The 26954-nt window shown below is 36.9% G+C and overlaps 2 long non-coding RNA genes across 5 annotated transcripts in view; one reads left to right on the top strand and one right to left on the bottom strand.

Annotated features, from left to right (window-relative positions):
* Positions 1–19960, top strand: part of LOC146466126 (uncharacterized) — a 24933-nt gene extending 4973 nt beyond the window's left edge. The window contains exon 3 of one of the 3 annotated variants that reach the window (XR_014868127.1): positions 13462–19960. This is a non-coding gene — a long non-coding RNA (uncharacterized LOC146466126). Of the gene's footprint in view, positions 1–7910; positions 7936–11881; positions 11907–13461 lie in introns of those variants that run through there. The other 2 variants (XR_014868129.1, XR_014868128.1) reach the window with 2 other exon arrangements.
* Positions 13638–26954, bottom strand: LOC146466125 (uncharacterized). Of its 2 annotated transcripts, XR_014868132.1 has the most exons (3): positions 26914–26954; positions 26740–26809; positions 13638–24706 (listed from the first exon to the last, which is right to left on the bottom strand). It is a non-coding gene; the product is annotated as an uncharacterized LOC146466125 (long non-coding RNA). The 2 variants fall into 2 exon arrangements; XR_014868131.1 differs by lacking the exon at positions 26914–26954 and having other exon boundaries at positions 26740–26816.

The following is a 26954-nucleotide window of genomic DNA, read 5'->3' as shown; positions in this document are numbered from 1 at the left end:
AACGAAGCAGGACGCCCTGTTCGACATCTGATTTTCCTTTCCTCACGAAGACTCTTCTTGAAGATATCCACAGAAATGAAGCGAGAGGATATTGTACAAAGCTTAATGACACAAAAAATAGTGATAATCCAAGAAATGAGCTTGATGAACGTGGTTTACTTTCGCTATTTGGTGCTCACTGTGATTTTCTGATTTTCCAACTGTGCGAAATTCAGCTAGGCACACAATGTCTATTGGGTGAACATGGGCGTTTAAGCAAAATTAAGGCATGACTTACCTTTTTCCGACAGATATTTGTCTTAAAAGTTCGACTTTGTGACTTATTCAATCGGCCTCAGGTTGCGACTGTGGCTTCACAGCCATTTGAATATCAAGTTTAAAAATAAATAAAAGCCCTCAAATGAGAAAATTTAAAGGTTTCTGGATGCTGCAAGAAAAGGACAATTTCATGATTTTGTAGTTCCACAGGCAAGTTCGCGGTCAAAATCTATTTCTGACACCACAAAATGGACAACGCATACAACATTGTCGTGTTCATTGGATTTATTTCTCGAGGGAAATTTGCAGCAGCCATAAAATGTGTGTTTTCTCAATGCAATCTTTCAAAAAAAAGAAGATTTCTGGCAAAGAGGAAAGGATTCTACAGTAAATGAACATAAAAGTTTGAGACCAAGTGTGCCATCTAGGCTCCAGGGGACAAGTGAAGTGATTTGATAAAAACCTGATGTGAAAATGTTGACAACAGAGACTTGTTTTCTTTCTCTCAAATTCATTTCATTCAATCCACAGACTAAATTGTTTGAAGTTTTGATTGTTAACTAAAACTGTCATCAAATCACCCAGCTAGCAGAACGGCTTTCTTGTGCATGCAGCCAGTTTTCGACTGGATTTTCAAAGTCCTTTAATTTCTACTTGATAAATTTAAATCCAGCATGGTAGATTTGAGGTGCAACTTGTTCATAAAAGTTTCTTTGTGGTAAAATCGCATACGTTTTTCTAGGGAGATCATTACAAAAATGGAATTTGTAACTGCCATCAATGTAGGTGAAAAATAAAAGTAGGAAATTCCTGGGGGGTGGGGGGAGTCTTAAGTGAAAAACCTTCCATGTTGGGGGTATGGATATTTTCTGGAACCACACAAAAGTGAGTTGACAGTCTCGACTCGATCCTCGAAGTTATAGACACTAAAGACGCTGGAAGAATTTTTCAAGGATCTCAATGACAGATTTCAAGGAAACGATTAATTACTCTAACCTCAAACAATAAGAGAGAACAAAAGCAATTTCCGCATGGCTCATGCAGTTTATAGGGATTTTACAGAGACAGAGGCTCATGTAAAATTGCGGCCATGCTCGAGTTTCAAGTACAGAGTATCGAGACGCTCAAAGATTTTTTGAGGATCTCAATGGCAGTTTTTTAGGAAACAGTTAATTTCTCGAACCTCAAACAGTAAGAGAGAACAAAAGCAATTTTCGCGTGGCTCTTGCATGTAGTCTCTCCTTAGTTTGGTCGAAAGTTCAAGTAAATCAAATCAGCGGCAGTGAGTGTTCAATAAATCTGTTTCGGCGCGTTTCTTCCTTCCATGTATTATTTAACACATACATTCATTGTTGTCGTGAAATCAAAACAAGCTTAAATTTTTTCGTATGCTACACCAATAATTTCTTTTAATCAAACTTCAAACTCCTTAAAGTGAACTTAACTGCAAGATTGTGGCCTTTTGGGGGAATGTAACACGATTGCTTCTGAAATACCTTTGCTATGCAAGCAGTACGCTGCGCAAGAATTTTCGAATGAAAACTTCAGAAAAGCATTAAATGCTTTATTTAAAAACGCACAACATTTATGGTAGAATTCAGCAAGGAACTGGGGAAACTTTAACATGGCCATTCGCTTGCCTTTGAGCAGACTTGAAAACCGCCATGAATGTTTCGGTGTGCCAAATTCACCCAATTCATTTTAAAAATAATATTGTGCAACTTCCACCATTCCACATCATGCACTGTCTGCTTGGTACGCTTTAAGGATACTTTCTACTTTCACGGTTGTCCTTCGGAATAAAATTTGTGTGCACCAGTTTTGAGAAAACATTGTCAAGCTTTATAGCAGTGGCATGCATAATAAGGGGAAGTTTCTGACAAAAATACAATTTGTGTGATTTTTTTTGCATTCTAAAGTATCAGGATCAGGTAAACTTGCCAATGACCAAGGCCTGTTAGATTGAATTTGTTGGATATCGAACGCCTGGCAAAAACCAAATAGCTGCCCAGAGTTACTCACAAGACATTAATAAGGCTTTTTCGATATTTTGATTGGTTATTGAGATATCCGAGTTCAAAGTTAGAATAGCGAAAAATTATGTAGACATGTTGCTCAAGTGGCCGCCATGCTAAAGTTAGTTTGAATTTCAAAATTCCTGTGTGAGATTTTAGCTCGTAAAATTTCGTAAACATTATACATGCCTCCACGGGGGATTTTATCACCTCGTATTAAATGCCAAGAGCCAGTGAATCAGCAACGCTCTTTCCAGCTTGAGCATACATGTGCACACATCGCTCCAACAAAAATGCAAACACAGCTGGATATCTCTGCAGAGATGTTTCCTGGAAAAAGGAACCAAACTGTAGCCTCAGATGAGACGTGTGAAAAACTAATCACGTGAAAAGGTCTTTGTTTCCTTCTCTTGAAACTTGATGCACTCGACTCGAGCCTCAATACTCAAAGCTTTCGAGGATCGAGGATAGAGCCGCAAAGTTCGAATTTCGGGGGACTGTCAACTTACATTTGCACAGTACTGTACATCATTACATATACAATCAATCAAGATAGTCAACAATTCATAATATAACCTATCTAAAACTAAAACATGAGAGCCGTGTTTAGATTGAGTACTACAACTAAAAGAAGCTGCTGCCGCCAGCATGGAGAGATCCTAGAGATCTTAATTGCCTGCTGTAACTGATTTGGCAAACTGTTCCATGACACTGCACCATTATACCCAAAACTGTTCTTAAGGAAGTTAAGGGGAAAGGGAAATAGGCTTTTGTAGATTGTGCTCAACAAAAATAGCATGTTATCCTTCTAGCCTTCCTTCTAAATTATGCTTCCTACTATCAAAATTATGCTACTTGGCTTTTAAGCAAAATATAAAAGACAGAACAAGGAACAAACCCTTATCTAATGACTGCAGTTTAGTTTTTAACAAATATACAACAATGTGTCGTTGTAAACATGTCTTGCATATCATCTGCAGTTATTCTTCCAAATCAGCAATATGCTCATCTCATCTTTACTATAACGTCAACCAAGATTCATCAAATAGTCAAACTAAGGATGACCCTAATAATCTTATCAATGCTTATTATATTGAAGCGTTATTTACAATAGCCTGTAAATAGTCTACGAGAGCATGGTCTTGCAAATTGTTGAAAGATAAGTTGAGTATTGAGAACACTCTTTCTGCAGCTGCAGATGAGGGCTGCACAAGGAGAACCTTCTTTACTGTAGAGGAACTGGAAGTGCTCAACGATGAGGACACCATCTTAGATCTTAGAGCTCAGTCAGCTCACTTAACTGAGCCGTGTGCACGCATGCATGGGACAGACCTTTAACATCAGTTTCAGAAACAGAATAAGTAAAAGAAATATATTCAAAATGGAATTATGTTACTTTTTGATTTCGTTAAAGTAAAAAAAGCCAGATTGTGCGGGCAGTGCTAGATTTAGACAAAAGCTGAAAATTATGCTCTGTAAATGCAAAATAATATGCCAAAAATTATGCCAGCATAATCAACAAAAGCCTAAAGGGAACAGCAAGTTTATCTTCAGTGATGCAAAGGGAAAAGCCAGTTATGGTACTGCGCTTGACAAATTAATATAAGATCGAAGATAATCAGGAGCGAGCCCATTTAGAGATTTTTACACCATGCAAGCTTTTTGTATCTGGCGCTGGGATTCAAGTTTTCTCCAACTCAACACTACAGTAAAATGTATGGAATAGAACCTCCATATAACGAACATAATCCGGAAGCCCAAACGTAATCTACCTCGATATAATGAATTACAATGTCAACACACGACAGAAGATAAACGCTGAACAGATCAACACTCTGAAAGTGTCGTTTTTTTTTGTAAACAAAATCTGCACGTCTGCTCAAAAGTGAAAATAATTGCTACTGAAAGCCACCATGCTTAATGAATTGCATCTCAAAACGCGGCACTTCTGGGTGACGAAAATTGCATTGGATTGTGTGACAGAAGTCTCCTGTGTTGAAAATCAATCATTAACTATGACCTCAATATAACAAACATTTTGGTCGTTTCCCCTCAAGTTCATTATATCGAGGTTTTCGATATAACGAACCCTCGATTTAACGAACAAATTTGGCCGGTCCCCAGCGACTTCATTAAATCAAGGTTCCACTGTAACAGAAGAAATCTTCTTAGATTCTCAATGTATACATTCCAAGTCAGATTTTCGTCTATGTGAATAGCAAGAGATTTGGTGCTGGGGACCTGACCTACGGGAGCCCCATCAATTTTTAACTCAAGAATGCGCAATAAACGAGTTATCGTAATGTGGGGAAATGTCACTCACTCAGGTGGGTCATTGTTCCATTGTTGGGTCGTAAACTTTCAAATATGGTGTACTCTCATGGCTCACTTACAGTCCGGCTACTCAAACCGGGCCACTTGGTAGAAAGTCAACCAATCACAATGTTTTCAGAACACAAAAGATATGAAAGTTGTTGGTAAATGGACCAATAACATTGCAGTGTCTAGACAAGACATTCGCTTAGACTGCAAGCAGTCCCTTTCTGGATAGTTGAGAGGTCACACAAAATAGCCAAGTGCGAAAAAAATGGAGCGAACGAGCAGAGGTGGGCTTGGGGAGAGGCGGGGAAAAGGGGAAAGGAAAAGAAAGAGACTGCGCTCTTAGCTGTAACAGATGCGTTCAGGGTAGCTCCGCCCACAATTCGTTAAACCCATTAAAAATCCAATTAAAAATGACAGCTAATAGATAACAACTCTGCGTTGTTATTTATTGAGCAGAATGTTAGGAGCAAAGAGGAAGAATCGCCAAGCTTGGGCATTGATCATAATCCAAGCTTCTCTGAAAAGCCAAAATCTCTTAAAGTTGTGGTGCATTTGCATTTTTCTTTGAGGTCCACAGTAAAAGAAATCAACAACACAAACGCCCGAAGTGCAATTAAGAACGTGGCGCAAGACAACTGGAAAGCTGTTGTTAATATCATATTTAAGCATCCTGCAGTGAATTCTGCCGACAAAGCTTGTTCCGCAGATGCGAAAATTACATCGTACCTGTTGGCACCAATGTCTTTAAATAATTTTGGGATCTTCTCAAAGGCAACTGCGTTCTAATAAACCAAAGTCATTTGACTGCAAGTGGTCTTCGACAATACTGCGAAGTGGAACAACAACCACGATCAAAGCCGTGTTGACAAAGTTTTTCGCTATTACATATAATGGATTTACCGAAACCAGTGGGAAGAACAGCCATTACATCTTATCCCAATAAGAGGGCTTCTACTGCTAGCTTCTGGTCCTCTTTGAGAACTAAGAATTGATTGCTTAAATTTACGAAGACATCGCTAGTCATCTGAAATGTTGACATCCAAACGTGTGAAGAAGTTAATTACACATCAAACTTGTCTGACAGCAGCTATTGTTTATAGACCAATCGGAATTTTCCGTTGCTGGTGCAGCAGGAAATTTGAACGCGTTAGTTACAGTTAAGAGCGCAGTCCCTTTCCTTCCCGCCTCCCCCCAGTCTCTTCTCATTTATTTTTTCTCGCTCCAGTGTCGCTGCGCTGTGAGCGCACCCTCTTGACTAACCAGAAAGGGACTGCTTGCAGGCTAACATTCGCTAATAAATTTTAACCGACTTCAACATGCGGACCTCACTGTAAACTGTAGTTTTTTTATTGGTCAGTTTCTATCCCAAATCTTGACTGTGTACTGTGAATTGTTTCAATGTTGCAACACTACAATGTGTTTCTTGACTAACTAGTTTTTTAAAATCGTAAACATACATACAAATTAAAGCATTAAAAGACTAATTTTATTAGCTCTAGTTTACAATCAAGTGTTAGCATGCGATGAAGTATTCAAAGCGAGCTCCAGACAACTGTTACGTTCCAAATTCAATAATTTCTCATAATAATATCAAACCACACGGTAAAATGGTAATTTGTTTTCGTTACTTGGGCATTTGACTGTTACTCCAACCATTCGAACACAACATACACTTATTAATCAAACTACTCTCACTGAAAATGCTTCTTTGCAATCGTTTACATATTCATGACTTTAAACTGAACTCAGTGAACCGTACCTCCAGGTAAATTTCGGTGTCTGTGGACCTTGATCAAGGAATTGTTGATGTAATAATCTGCCAAAATGTTTCGCTTGAGTGGCAACTATTTTTTATTCCCTTAGCAGTCAGTTGCAGGCTCAGCCCTACATGGTGTAAATTCAGCACCTGTTATCCCAGAAATTGGGAATGTCCGGGCGACCTTTGAAAATTCCTCCATCTCGGTTCACTCTGAGTTGAATGTTTGGCAAATAAGACCACCAAAAACCTAGGAAGTATCATCAAACTTGAAAAAGTCTGTATATAAAAACATTCATTTGAGTGCAAAATAAAGATTCTCACTGACCAATCAGAAGATGAGACAGTTTCTTGAGAGGTCCGCAAGTTCATGGTTGTTTCAAACTTTGTCGCAGATGTATTATTTAACTAATATTGAATCTTATTGGTCCTTTAACCAACAACATCAGGATTCTTTGTTTTAATAGAACTCCTGTAGGCTTGTGATTCCATTCCAGACAATTTTCAGTCACAAATTAAACTAACTAGTGACACTCAGTGCCTTTTCGTTTGTTGATTGGGAATTTTTCTGCGTGGCATGGCATTTTGCTTTTTCTATGCTCCTTTCTACAACTTACATGACAATGTGTCATGGAGCTCTCTGAGTCTTGTTTCAACTCAGACAATTTTTGCTAGTAAATAAATGATGCAGTTATACTCTGTACATCATAATAATTTTGGTTGTAAATTTAGCCATTGAAAAAAGGGTATTTTGTCATTTAAAACGTCTTTGTAGGCTTTGTAGGTCCAAAGGTATTATATTTTCATCATTGCCTTTAGCTGACGGCTGGCCGTGAGGCTAAACCAGTCAAAGAATGTGTCATGATGTTTGCTGGCTATTGTTTCAACTTATGCAGTTTCCACTCGTAAATAAATAATCTTACCTGAATGCCATACTTGTCGTGTCAAAATAATTGAAGGGCTAAGAGCCTTAAACTGGCCTATGTGCATTTTTCCTTATTATAGGAAATTAACAATTCATGAAATCAATGCGAATTTTAAAAGATCGCGTTAATTTAAGTCAAGTTAACTTTTGTTAACGTTAATTTCGGCGTCATTAAATAAGTGGCGCGTTAATATCCGTGCCCTTAATTTCCATTATTGTCGCCCCAAATTCTTGATACACTCCTGAAAGGAAAAAGCGTTGTTGTTATTTCAGGGTGGAGATCTGCCGGTGTCATGGACACTGTGAAGAATGCTCAAAGTGGCCGGATTCCATTGCTGAACCCCTACGTTTAGGAACAATTCCATGGACATTATTTGCATTTCGTATCATTACACTTAGTGGTAAAATAAATTTGTTCCTGTTGTCTCAACAATTATGTTTCTTTCAGTTATAGTTGCATTAATTTCCGTCATTTTGAAATTTTAGCACCTCTGTCGCGTTAATTTCCTTTATTGGGAACTAATTTTTCCTTCAATTCACGCTAATTTAAGTCATGCTAATTTCCAATACCTTAATTAACACGAGCGTTAATTTTCTATAATAAGGTAGATCGCTTTTTGTTGTTTAAGCTCAGATTACTTTTTAAATTCTACTGTATTGCAAGTGAAACACAAAGCAGTGGATAATGCATCAGAGCAACGTTTCCCAAAGCAATTCAAGGCCACATACAAAAGCTCCTGACCAGTGAATTTGATCTGGATGAACAAACAGTAATCTGAAATGCATGCAGCTAGGTCGTGGTTATGCTCTGAGCCCTTCAATTTGGATCTGATTCATACATTTTACCATCAAAGGTAGAAATTTTTTTTTTTTTTTTTTTTTGCCATTTTAAGAGCCGTTGTCAGTAACTTTCGAGAATCCGGCGACAGAAGCGAAAATTCGAATTTCTTTTTATTTGCCCCAAAAGACCCTTTTGGTGAACTATTTTCAAAAATAATATTCAAAAGTTCCAGCCAATTTTTATTTTGTCAAAAATTGGGAAAGTTCGAAATCGGCCAAAACGTGCCCGATGGCCCGATTGAAATTATGCAAATTAGTACATTTTCAAAACTCTCGTTCAAGACAAAAAACCTTCTCTTTGCCCATCTGTATAAATGCACTCGCCAATCAGGCTTTGTTTTTCTGCGTGTTTGTCAAAAAAATACTGAAGAATAGTGCAACATTGTTACTGACTTCTTGACTCATTCAATCACAACCGGATAACACGACTGAAAACTAGATATAAAGAAATGCTCTTACTTGTCGGCAATCGTTACTCACATTATATCTGGCGATATCACATCCCCGTGGCAAGGCTGAAAATTGCCTCAAATTCCGCATATTAGAAATTCAAAGTTTTGAACAACGCGAATAACTTTCATTGCGTGACAAGTGAAATGTGACACACAAAGGGCGCGAAAAGCACAGGAATAAACTATTTGCGCTTGTGATGACAGTGCGAAAATAATTTTTGAAATTACAAGAAGAAATTGAGGCAAGTCAAGGTCTGCAAGGTATATTTGATTGCCGGATTGAAACGAAAATCATGTATCCCCCCTCCTCCGGGGATTGTACCGGATTCTCATCAACAACAACAACAACAACCTTTATTTTCCTCAAAATAAAGCCGAAAATAACTAAAATGAAAAGTAAACAAATCAAGAGCTTTCGAAGCCTTAATGCGGTATTTCAATACTATCCTCAAACAAAAAGCTAATCTATTTAGGAGAGTGAAGGTTTTCTTTCGCCATGGCACCTCTCCGTGCGGATCAAGCTCAAAAAATGCGCAAGATTTGCAATGTGTTACACTTAATCAATGTAAAAAGGACGTTCGCTCGCACTTATAAAGGCACAAAAGATCGGGCCTATGAAGAAATTCAGGACGAAATAGTGTTGTTGCTAGAAAGGGCAGGTAAAGTTTTCATTTGAGTGACACTGAGAGCATGAAAGAACATTTTATTTCCTTTTCTGATTTTGCCCTATTTTTTTAACAGAAATCCACTGCTATGCATTACTTGACTTTGTTCCAGGAATAATGATTTACGATTGAAACTTTCCATTCGTCTTTATATATTCTCACCACCGAGAGAAGTAAGGCCGTGTGAGAAATGGAAAAGTCAGAAATCTTTAACGACGAAGGGAGACCGAGGAATGAACAGCAAAGAATCGTTGTTCATTGTCAATCCATGTACTGTGGGTTAACCTAATCCAATTGGAACTAGTAATTAAGTTATATCCTCAACCAATGCCATATAAAAAACACCATAAATTGAATAATCACTAAACTATGGTACACAGGTTCGAAAGATACTCTCACTGGCCTAATGTCAAAGGCTGTTCGTGTGGTGGATACTCTGGAGCACACTAGGAGGATTTAACAATGACAAGGTCAGACTTGAACAGTGACGGCCCGTGAGAGATAACTCCGTCTTTTAGACCGAACAAGAAAATCTGAGAAATACCAGTCGTGCCCCTTGTATTTTGACACTAGTGCACGCGCTAGAAAATAAGTTAAGGTTAAACTCTTATCTTAAAATTCGATCAGCCCTTCCGTTAGCAATAATGTAGAATGATGTTGTGTATTTCCAACTAACATTTTATCACCATCAGTGACTCATCTCAAACAGACATTAAAGCTAGGTTTGACTGCAATTGTATTTTAACAAGTTAACCTGAAAAGAATTCTTTTTTTTTTTTCGTTCCATTCATGGTGAATGTCCTTATTGCATTGATTAACCGTATAACACATTGCAAATCAGTTGCCAACCTTTTGAGCTTGATCCACAACTTTTGAGCGTTGACCCATGGCGAAAGACAAACTTCACTCTCCTAAATATATGAGCTTTTTGTTTGAGGATAGTATTGAAATACCGCATTGAGGTTTCAAAAAATCTTAATTTGTTGAGTTGATATAAATTAATTTCGGTTTTACTTTTCCTGTAAGGTTATTGATGAGAATCCGGCACAGACAATACAGAGTGAATCTCTGAGGAGGAAAACTGCATGATTATCGTTTCAGTCCATTTATACCTTGCAGACCTTGACTTGCCTCAATTTCATCTTGTAATTTCAAAAATTATTTTCGCACTGTCATCACAAGCTCAAATGTTGACATAGCTCATTCCTGTGCTTTTCGCGCGCTTGTGCACATTGCACTTGTCACGCAATGAAAGTTATTCGCGTTGTTCAAAACTTTGAATTTCTAATATGCGGAATTTGGAGACAATTTTCAGCCTTGCCTCGGGGATGTGATATTGCCAGATATAATGTGAATAACGACTGCAGACAAGTAAGAGCATTTCTTTATATCTAGTTTTCAGTCGTGTTATCCGGTTGTGATTGAATGAGTCAAGAAGTCAGTAACAATGTTGCACTATTCTTCAGTATTTTTTTGACAAACACACAGAAAAACAAAAGCTTGGTTGGCAAGTGTATTTATACAGATGGGCAAAGAGAAGGTTTTTTGTTTCTACTTTCTGGTCATAAATGTATACAGAGTTAAAAGAACGGACGCGTTCACCCATGTAGCAAGTCGAGAAACGGCTGATGTTTACATTTACGTCAGTGCGCGACTTTTTCAGTTTTTTCTTGCGGTGGACTTCATTCGTAATTAAGTTTAGGCAAATTCTGTTTTAGGTCACGTAAAAAGGGAGCATTTACACTTTCTAGCTTAAAAATAACGGTAGTTTGGAAGTGTAGCATGATATGAGAGACAGGGTATTAATTTCAATGATTTCAAGTTATTTCCCTGGGAACGGCTCTTTCATCTCAATTGAACGCCTCAATATAAACTCGAAAATTTCACCTGAAAAGAATCATTTGATAACTTAATGCTAACATGGGGAGCACTCAAGTTTAAAGCTAGTTATTTATGTGTATAAAAGCATGAAATGAAACCAGAGACCTTGGCTTTTATCTAAAAGCTTCCGTGAAGTGTATTGACAGGTGCAAAGTAACAGGAGGAACATGAAGTACTGAAATGGCGAATTGTGTCAAAGTGTATTCCACACATCTCCATCTAGCGCGCTCACTTTTCACGGGCCAAACTAAATATTTTAACATGATAAATAAGAAAAATTGCCCGTTTAAAATAGTTATTTCATTACCAGTATATTCGTATACCCCCGCTGATATGGTCATCTGAAATATGGTAAAAATCACTCCATCTAAGGAATAGAAAACATTGTATTCTTTACGTGGACAACTTCAAATGAAAGAATGTTCAGGTCGAGATAAAATATAGTTTGAAAGCAAGCACAAGGGATGTAAAATCGATCGTGAAAGTATCAACTCGAGAAAACGTTGCGTTGCCTTGATTGAGAGTTTTGAAAATGTACTAATTTGCATAATTTCAATCGGGCCATCGGGCACGTTTTGGCCGATTTCGAACTTTCCCAATTTTTGACAAAATAAAAATTGGCTGGAACTTTTGAATATTATTTTTGAAAATAGTTCACCAAAAGGGTCTTTTGGGGCAAATAAAAAGAAATTCGAATTTTCGCTTCTGTCGCCGGATTCTCAAAAGTTACTGACAATGGCTCTTAAGCTTCTTTGTAGGCCTTATAGAACTGGAGATTAAAGATATCATATTTAAATCATTGCCTGGATGGTTGGCCAACTTGTCTGCTCTAAATGTTTGAACTCGGACAATTTTATTATTAAATGGAGGTTGGGTGCCCAGGAACCAGGGGGCTGGTACTGTCAACCCGAACCCAGGTGGGTAGAACACCCCATATTAGCCTGCCCTCCTTTCAACCCAGTCACCAGCTGGCTGCCTGCAACCCAGCCCCAGCCCTAGCACCCATCACTCTGAGACTCAGTGGAAAAATAATAAGCAAATAAGACATAGAACTAGCCCTACCCAAACCCTTACCCAATCCCTAACCTTAACCCCAACCCCAACCCCCCCCCCTCCCCCCCCAAAAAAAAAACAAACAAACACTACCGGGAGGGAAGGGAGGTAAAGAAAGAACACGATAAACCAAGAACGCCACAAAACACAGAGCAGAGTAAAATTCCGAGTACATGCAAAGGCCCACACATAAACCACATGAGAATACCGCTAGCCACACAACCACCTGCACTCCTGAACCAGGCCCAAACAGTAATGCAACAACAACAAGTGCCCAATGCTAATGCAGCACCAGCACACCAAACTGTACACCGATAAACGCTAACGCCACGTCATGCCACCAGGAAGCAAACTTGCTCCAAGTCATTTACTAAGTTAAATTTCATTAAACCCTATATAACCTTGTAATTGGTACATAACAATAACTGGCCAACACACACACAAAAAAGGGCACAATGGCTCCAAGACAGAAGAATAACGGTTCTAGGGATCCATTTGTTTACTTGAGAGCTCCATTTAGCCAAAATCAGGATCTATGTCTGGGCTTTAAACAGAGAACAGCTTTTGGCTCCAGCCTCCATGGTAATAATTTCATGGCTCCATTACTCCAAAGTTAGAGGGAATGACAGTGTTGGATGTAACATGATTGTTGTTTTCCCCTTGTGATCGTAAAACAGTCATGAGCTATGATTTTTTCATTTCAAAAGAAATAGAAAACTTAAGCTGTGTTTCCACCCCTTGAAGTGCTCTCCTACTGTGGCAACTTACAATACATGTATGTGAACACTGATACCAAATATCTGGACTTAGATACTCAAGCATATCCATACTCTCCCTCCCCCCTCTCCCACCCTTCAGGCAATGGAAGTCTTTTATTTGGACGCTTATAGCCAAAAGACATATGTAGATCACTGATCTGTTGAATCAGGCCAGAGTTAACACATAGCAAACCAAGAAATTTTCACAGAAAAATTGAAGAACCTTGTGGCCTTTCAACAGACCACTATTTTTGTTAAAATTTTACTCTTTCCTTAACGGTTAGGCCAGACTTTTTCCCAAGGAAATTCTACTCCATGGCTAAGATACTTGAACAAAAAGTGAAAATATCAAATGAAAATGAAAGAAAGAGTGGACATGCAAATTTAAAGAACCAACCGGGTTGTTGTTTCTCTCATTCAAAAATCTCAAAAATTTGAGTTGTTCACATTAATTAATTTTATAACAGATAGATATTTGTGGAACACATTGAACAAAATCTGTAAAGTTGTTTTCTTTTATTTTTTGGCAGACTAAGAAAACTGGATGGATAGAAGGTAGACATTTGTGGAGAGTGGGGAGGCTGGACTGGAGGACAGCAATGATAAGAAGAATCCAGATGACTTCAAACACATATGGATTGGTTTGAATTTTTTAGAGCCCCAAGATTACTTTTTAATTATTAATAATTAAATTTTTTTCAAAGCTTTAGAAATTTAAATGAACTTTGACCCTGCCCGGGAGGTCTTTGAATGTGGGGTACAGCTGGCCCGGGGTTTTCCTCCTAGGAGCAAGTGGACGTACGGGGAGGTTTTTCACCCAGCTGTTGTTCCACAACCCCCATTCAATTTTGCTGTTGCTTTGGAATTTTTTTTTTTTTTTTTTTTTTCACTTTATGTATTGATAGTTTTTCAGCCCATTACTATTTAACCAGCTACAAAGTTTTTGTCTTACATACAGTTTAGAATTAAGCCTATATCCTTTTTGATTTTTGCAATGTTTAATGATTTCTAGAAGATATAATATCTCAATTGAGTCATTCATCTTAGGGGTAATGGCTCAATGAAAGCAATTTCTCCTTTTTTATCAGTAAAATTACCACCAGCTAGCAGAAAAACAAAATAATATCATCTTCCTTCTGTAGCTGGTTAGATAATACTGAGCAAACCCAAGCTTGCCAACCATCCAAGGATGATGCAAGGCATTACCTGTACCTTATTTCATCCAATAATTCAAATTTGAATGAACCACTTTTACTGGATGTTTGGGCTCTAAATTTAGCAAAAAAAAAAATACAATTTCCAATCTTAGAATGTACTCAAATGCTGCTGCATTTGTGACTAAATTGTTCATAACTTGCAAACTTTAGCAGAAGCCAATTGTCTATTTTTTTCAGTATTTTTTTTCTTGTTTGGTTGGCAAGTTTTTTTTAAGCCTTCTCAAGTGAGTGTGCTGCCATCAAGTATACAAACAAGTGTCCATTTTTGTTTGATAGTAATTTAAAAGGTTTACAACTAAGAAATATACAGATCTCTTCTTTTCCTTAAAAAACAGGTATGGAAAATTACCATGCTCCTTCACAGCTTTCAACTAAACTCAGAGCATTCCTTTGCTTTTTATAGGTTTTTCTTTTCCCGCTATGAATACCCTATAGCACAAATGTGCAGAATTCGTAAATTTACCTTGGCTGGAAAAAAAGAAATTCTTCCGAGGTATAATATGCAGTTCATGTAGTTTGAAGATCATATGAAACCAAACATCAAAATCAGCAGTCAGTTAACATTTTCCTTTCAAAACAAAAAAGTTAGAAGGTAAAGAGCTAGAAATTATCTTTCACTTGAGGTTTTGTTTGAGGATTCAGCATGAAACATCGCAGCAAAAAAATTGGGGGATTAAGTTTTTAACACAGAGGTGAGACACTTGTTTGTACCCAGTTGGAGGAATAAGTTCATTGGCCAGACTGAATTTGTGCTGACATTCCAATTTTCATTTTATTTTAGTGGGAAAATTCATTCTTATCTCTAGGATGTAAATTAACATCACTGTGTGAATTCTTTTCTTCAGAGAAAAAGGTTTTAAATTTGGAACTTTTGCTTCATCAGCAAAATGAAGTCTAAAAACACGTCTTACCATCTCTGATTGAAAAAAAAATGAGATAAAAAGACATGTTTTTACACTTCATCTCCGAAAAAAAAAAAAGAATCTACACATGTCTATTCATTTTACTAAATTAAATTAAGAATGTTCAATGAAGACCTGACAGCTGGCCTTCATTTTAATTCTTTTAATATGCTCAGGGATTTGCCAAAATCTTATTCCTCCAACTTCTGCGCTAAACTTTACTCAAAACAGTGATGGAACTGCTGAAAGGGATTAACATTTATCAGGCCTCGTTCAACCTCTTAAGGAAAACAATTTCTTTATAATTTTTTGTGGCCAAATTGAATGAGTCTTAAACTTCACTGAAAAGCCAAAGTGGAGTGCAAATTCTTCTGTTCAAAATCCAACTGACTGGGAATAGCCAATAGTTTTTATTGCAACAGTTATTGTGTCGACAGCCAACGGAAAAGAAAGAGGACAAGATACCTTGAAACTCACAAGCCTTTTGAACTGACAGAACAAACTTTTAATTGATTCTCCTAAATGAGATCAAATTACAGTGTACATGTTAAACATAACTGTTGGTTGCAATTTTGAAGTTCAGAGTTTGCCTGTTCATTCCATTTATCATTCAAAATTAATGTAAATAGCAGTGTCCATTGTTGTTTAAAATTTACATTTTATTACAACCTACATATTTCAGTCATGATCATGTTGAACAAAAATGAACCAGGCATTAAGCATTAATAAATTGGGAAAGGAAATGAGTTTGGACAGTACTGAAACAATGCAGCATTCAATGGTGGTGACAATAATTAATTTTGTTTTTGGCTCCACCTTGAAATGACATCTCATAACATGTAAGGCTATTCCACACTGATGTCAGATCAGTATTTTCATAATGTATGTCCTTAGTGTTACATGTCAAACAGACTCTGCTGTCGTCTACAGTAGAATACACTTAATACTCAACATGATCATGATTGGGTAGGTAGCTTGTCTAAGTGCTGTTTTACTCATTTCAAAACAGAGGAAGCAGCAGCTTATAAATATATTAAGTAATTGCTGTTATGCCAAAATGGAGCACTAGGTAACTAATTTTAATTTTCTTGGACACGTTATTCACATTATTTTACAAAATTTTCTTTTAGTTTTCATTACTTCAAATTTTTTCCTCTCCCCATAAGGGCTTTCAGGGATAATGAAACAAATTATCTGGAAACATTTTTTTCCATACATAGACACAATAATTATTCTGCTTCCTTTGTTTTGTAGAACTCAAGCTCATTGACACTGAAATTATTTTAAGCTATTATAGGTGATAGTTTTAGGAAGAAATGGTTTGTTTTGGGTTTTTCATTACACAGATGATATTTTTCAGCCACTTTACACAAATTACACAATGTATACACAGTATTATTGAAGATGAAATTTAGAGTTTTGGCCTTGGCCTCTGCTAATCAAAGAAATCAACTTCAACTGTTTCATAATATTATTTCTGGCTTTTCTCTGGAAAACCTTTAAGGATTTGTAAAAATAAAACTAGTGGCTGAAGGATCTTTTCTGATTTTTTGTTGTCAATGAGCTTGATTTGTATCTATAATAATTATTTATTGTTTTTGCTAAGCTTTATTAGCAGGTAACACAAACTGGCAGCACACTCACAATCTAGCCAACCATCTTCCTGCCACTGGGTTGCGGAAACTCTGGCTCTGAGAAGGTCTGTGTTTCTGGCGTCCTCTGCAATATTCCAACTGAGAATCCTGGAGGGTTTTTTCTGATCGACTGATTTCTGAGGGGTGATGTGGACACTGGGAGATTCACTGTTGATTGACAAGAGGACATGACAACATCGAGGCAGGTGAGGGTTTGTTTCCTTTGTCTTCTGGGTTTAATTCAGCTTTGCTTGGATACCACATTGCTAAATTATTGTGGGGGGAAGATATTTTGGTCAAGATGCTTGTTTCACTTCCACTGTCAAGGATGAAAAACTTAGGTGTTTAAGGGACGGGGCTATGGTCAGGCTACTCTGATGGATGGTGATAGGGGGGACATTAAAGAGGCTGGGGACCCTGCACGCCCCTCTCTGTCGACTAACATGTAGCAATTCGGATTGAGCTGGAAGCCTTGTTGAGGGGATTCTTTGCTGTGTTGCTGCCTAATCAAGTTTTTCTGCGCATTGAGCATTTTCTGCAGTCGCAAAATCCTTGCAGTCCAAATTCTCTACTTCGAGCCAAAACATTTTCCAAAGTTTTTCATTAACAAACCATAAATAAAGGGTACTGCCCTTTCAAATTTTGTTTCTATAATCTCCAAATTTTTGCCGAAAATTTATTGATCATTTCCTACCGATAAAAAATTATGAACTAAAATTTACCAACCAATTTTCTTTAATAATAAATAAAATAATTGTTTATCTCATAATGTAGTCACTTAAGTGGTAGAAGATTGTGATCTACAACTTAAGTAACAATGTCATGAGACAAACGATTGTTTATTTATTATGGTAACCCACTGATTAACAAAACACGTGATATGAAACAAAATTTGACAGTGTTTATCAGATGCTAACCATTGCCTGATTTTTTTGACGAGAAAAACAAAGAAAACATCACAGTTTTAAGTTTTAGATGTTTCAATCCAGACTAACAAACTATTCAGCTTACATTTATTTTCCTGCAGTCATGCTATGGCTAGCACTGGCTGTTTTTTCTTTTGCACTTTAAAGTGTACGTGTTTAATTAATCAGTGGGTTATAGAATAAACAAACCCCTTTCTGGTTTACTGGTATATCATTTGATAATGCCCTCAGTTTAAAGATTGTCCTCAAAATTTCACAGTTGCCTTGAAGCGTTTTTTTCTGGGTCAACTGTTTACTTTTTTAGACAATCTTTCAGCCTTGGGCATTATCCTTTGTTTTTTTTTGTTTTTTTTTTTTAAGCATTATCTGATATACCAGCTGCCTGAATGGGGTTCATTTATTAAAATTATTATATTCTGGCAACATGATCAATTTTGCCCTTTTCACAAATTTTCTGTCTAAAACATCTTTCAGTTTTGTTGAAAATTAACCTTTTGTCTCCAGTAATAATAAAATTATTCTTTTAGGAACATGGCTACCGTATTCATTAAAAAAATTCGTGATGGATTTTCTTCAGATTCCAGGACCCCAAGTACACAATACAAGAATCCTGCACCTTTCAAGTGTTAGTGTTCTTGTATGGTGTTTGGGCTGCCTGTGATCAGATGAAATTGACAGGGAAATGTACTATGACATCTGTGACATAACAGTTGAAAGAATTCAATTGGTCCTACCTTGTTTCTTTTCTTTTTCTTTTTTTTTTTTTTCAAAAAACAAAACAAAACAAAACAAAATGGTTATAGATGCACTGTTGTCTAATGATGTCACAGTTCAAATTTCTTTCTCAAAGCATTAATAATTCATGAACAAAAAAGAAATCATTACCGTGAAGGCTGTATGGCAAATGTGATCTTAATTATTATAAAGTTTGGTAAACTTTCTCTTTGAATTTCTCCAAGAATTATTAATGGTTTGAGAAGCTATATCAAACACTCGAAAGAGTTTCATCCGATTTCCAAACACCTCGAAGTTGGTCTAAAAAACCACTCGGCTTCGCCTCGTTTTTTCAAGCCACTTCTCGGATTTGAAAATCGGATGAAACTCTTCCTTTGTTTGATATATGATTCTAGAAAATTGATTTTCAATTACCCAAACTTTTCATTTCTTTAAAATAAATTGGGTAAGGAAATCGTGACAAGAAATTTATTTTCACGGCCCTCACAAAATTATGCATGCTTACAAATTTAGAAAAAAAATGCATTCCGACATTTGACAGCTTTCATAACATTTCTTGATTTCGAATCGCCGAAACCGTTTCATAACGGTTCAAGAAACAAAAAAGCCTTGAATTGGAAAAAAAAATTAGTACCATACGGCCAACCATTTTGAATTCTTCGACTGTTTGTTTTTCATCACCGCAAATTAGCATAATATTGCACGTGCTTTCTCCGTTATCCGAAGCTCTGTGCACAATTTCATTTCGAAGTTCAACTGCTTAAAACCGTATATAGTTTTTGTTAAAATGCCGTTATTTGCCTTTTGCTTCACGTCCAATGCTGAGAAAACATGCACATAAATCGAGTTTTACCGCAGCCTAGCGAACATCAAGAATTTAACGAGAAAAAAAGTAGGTCGGCTTTCTTTACAATTTAACGCTTTTAAACATTACAATTTTTTTCTGCTTGGATTTTGCGACTAAATGGCGGGATTAGGGGCGGCAAATTTCGCTTTTGGCAGCTTCATAGAAAGAACTACCCTCCACGAGACTTTATAGTGCTCTTTGATTTGCTATATGATAAGGTGCGGCCGGGGAAATGGTAGACGGCACGCTGAACCGGTCTCGTCCTCCTCCTCCTATGATGAAATGCCGACCTTGCCCTTGAACGGCGACGCTTATTTTTTTCATCCAAGACAGTGGAAGATTTAAAACCAAACATTGAATCTGGGGAAAATTTTATATTATTTTACGTATGGCCAAATTATGAAACAAGCATTTTTCAAACACTTTCAAACTGATTGGCACTTATAAAAAAAATTAGGAATTGTGGTATCCAGGCAAAGTTGGATTGGACTCTAGAGGACAGGGAAACAAACCCTCACCAGCCTCCATGTTGTCATATCCACTTGTGGATCAACAAGGAATCTCCCAGTGTTCACATCACCCCTTAGAAATTATGAGATCAGATAAAACTTGACAGGATTTCAAAGTTGGAATATTTAATGAGGACAAAAGAACACAGAACAACTCGGACCAGAGTGGAAGCAACCCGAAAGGCAGGGGGGTGGTTGGCTAGATTTTTTTTATTCATTTTATTTACAACTTGATAAACAAAATAAACCTTTTTTTCACTGCAAACTTAGTGCGTGTTGTTTTGTCTGGTGAACCAAGCAAAATTAAGATTACACTAAGCCTTTTGACTGTGTTATGCGCAAAGACCCTTAAGCGCTCAGCTAAAGAGTAAAACAACCAAAGCTGTACATCATTTTCAAGCTTAAAGAATGGAGAAATACAAGAAATCAAACTTCTTAACACAAAAACTGTACCCACTACAAGACCTTAAGTGCAAATTTAGTGAGGTTCATAACAGTGAGCTACTCACACAACCAATTCACTCTACTGAACATCCAGTGGTTGCAAAATGTTTAGGAGATGTTGGCCTCTAAAACCGTGTCTGAGATTTTTTAAGTCTGCTTTGGTTTTGAATTTACAAGCTCAGACACACGAAATGGCAGACAGAAATTGTAACTCAAACTTAAGTCACTTTTGCTTTGTTTTGAAAACAGATGTCAAAAATTCCTGACAGTTTTTTTCAAAACAAAGTAAAAGCTACTTGAATTTTGATGAATGATTTCTGGACTGTCATTTTTTGCATCTGAGGTTATAACTTCAAAACTAAAGCAAACTTCAAAATCCCCAACACTATTTTAGAGGCCAATAACTGCCAAACATTTTGCAATCAAAGGATGTTAAGTTAAGTGAAATGAATGTGCGGGTAATTCACTTTTATATTCCTCAGTAAATTTGCATTTAAGGTCTAGTGGTGGGTATAGTTTTGAGTTAAGGAAAATTGATTTCTTGGGTTTCTCCATTCTTTGAGCTTTAAAATTGTGTACAGCTTTGGATACTTTACTATAAAGCTGAGCGCTTAAAGGTTTTTGCGCATGACACAGTCAAAAAGGTTTAGCGTAACCTTAAGTGTGTATATGACCCATAACTATTTGTTTACTTGACATCTCCACAATGTGTAGACAAATGTCCCACCTAAATTGAAAGGCTCAGTGCATAACAAATGGATGCTTTACTGAATCGTCAAAAAGTATGAGAATCAGACAGGCTTAGGACACTTGCCTACAAATCATAGAAACATCAAGATAAAGAAAAGCAATAGGACATGTACACACTTAAAAGCCCTTGGGATGGCTATGTAAATATCAATGCTTGGCTTATGCTAACAAGAGACATTCTGGCCGTAGTTGTTTAAAGAGTGGAATACTTTGCCCAGCAGAAAAACCACTATCTAGCAAATAAAGTGTACTCAAGTCACATTTTATCTACTGGATAGCTACTTTTCCCCTGGATAATGTTATCTATTGTTTAAACAACTGCCACCAGGTCTTCATGTCTAATGTAAGCATATTACAGCCTGGCAGTGATTACATAACCACCCCCATTTTAATAAAGAGCAGATTGATAAAGTTAATGTTATCAAGAGACAGCCCTACATCAAAACTAATAAAAAAAATGTTTTTTTGTCTTGATCTCAAACTGCCAGGCAATTTGATTTCAGCTATAATACTTTAGTCGTCATCAAAGAAATATTTCACAACTGGGGATTTCCGTTATTTCTTTTGCCTGTTTTCATGGCAATACTGTAAGTCTTAAGATATTTTGTTGTGACAAAGTAATTTCCTGAATTTTTACCAAAAAAGTTGTAAACAAATTATTTCATTCAAATTCTCTACACATCCTGCTCATGACTTGATACTAAATCCTGACTGGATTGCATTTCAAACGTTAAATTGAATATTGTTATCATCCAACAAAAGCCTCACTTGACATAACAAATGTTCAGGTATTCCTTTTCATTCCCTGATATTTTTTAAACTACAAATGGTCACACATTAGTCTCACAGTTTGTTTGGCTTCCCTGTGTCAACAACTAATACAATCAGAAGACTTTTGGCTTCATGGAGTTTATTGCCCAAGTTTAATGTCCCATACTCTTTGGTCCAACTCAGTTTTTCCGCCATTTTGGTCCCAGGATTGTTGGAAGGACAGCAAGTCAGTTTACTTCTTGTTTATTAAGCTTCACGAGTTGATTGCATCTTTCGACTTTTTTTAGGGAAGACCTTTGCCAAACATGTTTTGATTTTCAACGTCACATAGCAGTGAAATCAATACTACAAAGGAAAGATTTTTTTGCAAAGTAAAATCTAAGCTCTGTTTCACTGCCAACAGTGTCTTTGCTTTTGTTATGGTTTCATCTTGTGATCTGATTTGTGGCAGCATAAACACACATACTGGGAATCAGTGAACATTTGTTATTTCACATGAGGCCAGAGGTGGACAGTTATAATTTTCAAATAAAGGTTGCCGTATACCTTTAGAGGTGTCTCGTGTCCAAACGATGTAGTGTGTCCAGTTTAAACTGTAGATACCTAAACCCCTATATCAAATTAAAGCTTATAGAGATGGCTATCAAACTATACCAAGAATTTTGAAATAAAATGAATTGTCGAATTTTTCACGACCTCTAAATGCAAGCGTCCAAATCACCTTTGAAAGCTACAAGCCAAAGCTAATTGTGTTTTTCACTAATTTAATTTGCTCCTCAGTTTCCGGACTCAAGGTGCTAAAAAAGTGTGTCTGCGTTTTGCCATATTCAATCGCCGTGAAAAGTTACAAAACATTTTCGAAAAAGCATTAAAAAAATATGGAGTGATCATACAAATATAGCTCTCGCAAAAAAATATATTTTGAAAGAAAAAATTCAGAGACACGTTTTTGTTGTTTATATGTTAAACTATCTACTGTTTAAATTTGAAGGCAAACAAACAAACTTCCTTTGAGTTTTAGCTCTTTAAAGTGTCCTTATCAAGTGAAAAAAATTGATTTGAGAAAAAAGCGCTGAAAATTTGACAATTCATTTTATTTCAAAATTCTTGGTATAGGTTTATAGCTAGCTCTATAAGCTTTAATTTGATGTAGGGTTTAGGTATCTACAGTTTAAACTGGATGCACCACATCGCTTGGACGCGAGACAACTCTAAAGGTATATGGTAACCTCAACGCTAGAAGTGAAACACAAACAAATACAACCTGTTCTGGAGTAATGTCTGTAATGTTATTCTAAAATCAAGTGCTTATCTTTAAATTCTGAGAAAATAAATTTTGGTCCATTTGGGTCAAAATATCAATCTGCTCTTTATTAAAATAAACACATAAGCCAAGTAAAGTTCTGCTTGTCCAGAGTACACCCAACTTTACTTATATCCCACATACAGTTCAAATGTTTTTTCAATTTGTAGTGATTGGCATGATGACATTGTTTCCAGAATGATAAAATGTCCTACAATGTGATGCAGCTTTGTGATGTATGCAGTTGATTGCTTTGAGTTGGGTTCCAGAACTAGACTGATGCTTTATTTTTAATACCGTAAATATTTGATAAACTGCCCATCTCGAATACCAGTAAGCGCCCACCCTGAAGGCCCAAAAAGTAAATAAGCGCCCATCCTTGAATAAGTGCCCACCCCACGGGCCCCTCCCTACAAAAACATTTCTGTACTAGCCCAGTGTGAAGAGGAGAGTCAGCTGTGTTCCAAAATTGGTTTTAGACACGGTAGTCAATGAACTTTTATATTGTTTATGGTTTGTTTGTGATAGTAGCTTTTTGCACTTTGTTTTGTCTTGTGGAAGCGAAATATACTTAACCCTTGTTTTGTTATTCTTTAAAACTGTCCTCGCTCTGGGAAAATGTTGGGAAAATAATAAGCGCCCACCCTATAATAAGTACCCATCCTTATGGGCCCATGGCAGGGCAGTTAATCAAATAAATACGGTAATTCTAATGGATGCAAAATCAAACAATCTTTCTATTTCCTTTGTCATCTGTGCAAAACAGTCATTGTGCTGTGTCAGCATATTTTGTTTCTAAGAGTTTCCTATCTGTGCGTGAAAAGCATCGTATTATCTTTGTGAAGAAGAACAGTTTTCAGAGTGACAAAGTGTCTGCTTGTGTAAGTTGAAGATCTGACAAACTTGTAATGTCGCTTTCAAATAATTTGAGCCCTTGGTAAAAAAATTTTAATACATGAGAATCTGAAGCTTAACATCCTCCTGATCCCACTTGATAATTCATAACTTTTGTATGCCAAAACTTCAATAAATACGAATAAGTCTTCAGAATGCCTCAATTAAAAAAATGCCTCTAATAAAAAAAAGTTGGTCTTTTGTCTGATAATTGGATGCAGACGTGGGACAGCAGAACTTTACTTGGAGATGCAGCTACAAACCATAAGAAAGTATTTGATTACAAATCCCCATTCTCACAGCACAAATTAACCATGAAAAATCATGAAACAAAAGCAATTTCAAGTTTTCCCTGTGCTCCTTACAAAGTTGCATGCAAGTTGAATGGTCAGTAGACATATAACAGTCTCTAGTGAAAACTTTCAGACTAATTGTGTTCACATAGCTGGTGGAATTACATGTAATCATACACTTTCTTTGTTAATATATAGCTGCGTGCCTAAATTAAAAGGAGAAGTGTGTTGGTATCAAATCCAAACACCACTGTTCGAAGTTTTGTTGTTTATCTACCACACAATAATTATTGTCTAAAGCTCAATCCCGATTGTTCAAACCAAAGTCGTCCAACCCACATATAACACATGTAAATGAAATTTAAGCTGTTGAGATAGCAGAGCAAAATTAATTCTACTGCTTATTCTCAATGTGCTTGCACATTTCACAACACTTCTCCTTTTAATGCTTGGTTCACTATTGACAGAACAAAACAAAAGATTATCTACACTGTCCAGCTGGTCACCACTTGAGCAGCGCACATCTTCCATCATCTCAACCATCATGCCTCTGATCCTGTAATACAAATATGCGGACGTTAAAAAATCAAGCCCAGTAATTCAAATTTTGAAAAATTTTGTTGTTTTATAGATAGTTAGATGACTTTTTAAAGCAAAAAAAAAGCAAGGTAGACAAATCACCGGGTTATGCTCCAAATACCCAGTCTATTATACTGTTCTATTATAGAAGAACAAAACTCACACAATTTGAAATTCTGTACATAAACTCCTTTAACCCTGTCAAATGTAACAATCTAAAAAACCAAACGCAGCTTTACCACATGGTCAGGTAACAACAGTATTATTTTTCATGCTCTTGTTTGCAAAAATGTCACAAATTAATGCCAACTCTAATGCATTGTTGTTCTATGCCACGCCCATATTGCTGTCATATTATCATGCTCTTTGTGACATAACTCGGGACTTACGTTATGACTCGTGATGTGCATCACCAAGGGGAGGGAGGTTACTCAGTGATTTTTTTTGGTGGTGGTGCACCACTGGGACTCGGAAGACCTTATACTACACCAAGCGGCACTTTGCAACATTGTTTTTGATTGTGTGGTTCCAGAAAATATCCGTACCCCCATCACGAAGGGAATTTCACATAGGACCCCCTTTCCCAGGGATTTTCCATTTTCAAAGTATTTTTAATTCCCCCCCCCCCCCAATACAGACACACACACCTACCCACTCCTTCAGAAATTCCTCAAATACAGAATACACCCCCAACCCCCTTTGATAAAGTTTTCTTTCAAAAGGAGGCCCCAAAAATCAATTGGTGCAAACATTTCAGAAATATCAAGAACTGCCTACATGAGGAGGAAATCCACGTTCTGAAGAGTGCGTGCACCGTTCAATTTCACTGGTAGAGTTTGCCAAGAAGTGACGAATAGTGATGTTAAATAATCTTAATACTGAAATAATATTTTTCTGTTGTGTTGTTTATTTACCTGTGGTCATTGACCTTAAACTTTAATTGGCACATGTCAATGAACAGAGACACGCAGTCTGCCGATCACATGGTCAATCAATAAACTGCTCATACCTCAAGCAGAATGTCAGTATTCTTTAACTGTTGCTTCATTGAGAGGAAGAATTGCAGTCAAATATGGAATATGGGATGCTTTTGCTTGTTTTGGTGAATTGAAGTTTAAGTTATATCGCAGTGAGGGAAACCTACAACACAAGGACTGAAGAAAGTTAAAAAAATGAATGAATTTGTGTGACAATTGCCACAGAAGCATGATTTCTGGAGTGATAGCGATCAAGACAAATCAAGTGAGTTGATACTGCGTTAAACCTTACAGTTGGAACTGCCTTGGACGTTATTGTTTTCAATGAACCAACCAAAAATCCTGACGAACAACCCCTCCTCCCCAGAATTTCCTGGGCCATTGACCCTTTCCCCCACCTTGAAATTTCCAATTTTCTCCATGGTGAGGGTACGGATATTTTCTGGAACCACACATTAGCTGACAAAACCCTACCTCAGACTTGTTGGACCAAAAGACTCATTTTAATACCCTTTTCCAGACTTAAACTGCTTGAAAACAGCAGGACCAAACAAGATCTTCCAAAAATTAGCCAAGTTCCATTTTCCTATTATTCGAAAAGAGGTACAGACCCCTCTTTTTCACCAACAAATCACCGGAGCTCCACAGTTTCCAAAGCACATACAGATATGTGTCAATAACTGCTTTTGAGTCTTTTTGGTCTGAAAATCTTCAAAATTAATGGACAACTGTATTTTAGTAGGCTTAAGTCTGAAAATGAGGTTGGAAAATTATTCAAACTTTGGTCTGAAATTGGGTCAGGATTTGAAGAACAGATGAAACCTCCCAGCCCATCAACAAAAATTGCGCGCAGTACCCCCTCCCCTCCCCACCGACTTCTCATTGCATGTTCCCCGCGAAATTCAAACTTGGCGCTTACAAACCCCAATTTTAAATAATTCTATAGCTTTAATCCAGGAGTTAATCAACACTCTGTCATTACGTTGAGCTTTAAACTCGTAAATAACTGAATACGTTATGCGATATTTCCTACCTTCGCGATGGTTTCCTGGTGAAGATGAGTCAGGTCGCATTCAAACACAAACTTAGTACCTTGGAAACACCTGGAAAAAGGCAAATATGGTTTCTCTATCACATTTTAAATGCGTTTAAAACTTGAACCACAATTATAACGACGTAAAAACGCAAAATGTTTCAAATAAAATACCTTCAAATTCAGAGAAAAGAAAACTTGCGGCCACGTTTGGT

Source organism: Pavona decussata, unplaced genomic scaffold (genome assembly GCF_977016875.1).
Source record: "Pavona decussata unplaced genomic scaffold, jaPavDecu1.1 SCAFFOLD_153, whole genome shotgun sequence".
Taxonomy (NCBI): Eukaryota; Metazoa; Cnidaria; class Anthozoa; order Scleractinia; family Agariciidae; genus Pavona; species Pavona decussata.
This window is presented reverse-complemented; position numbering and strand designations above follow the sequence as displayed.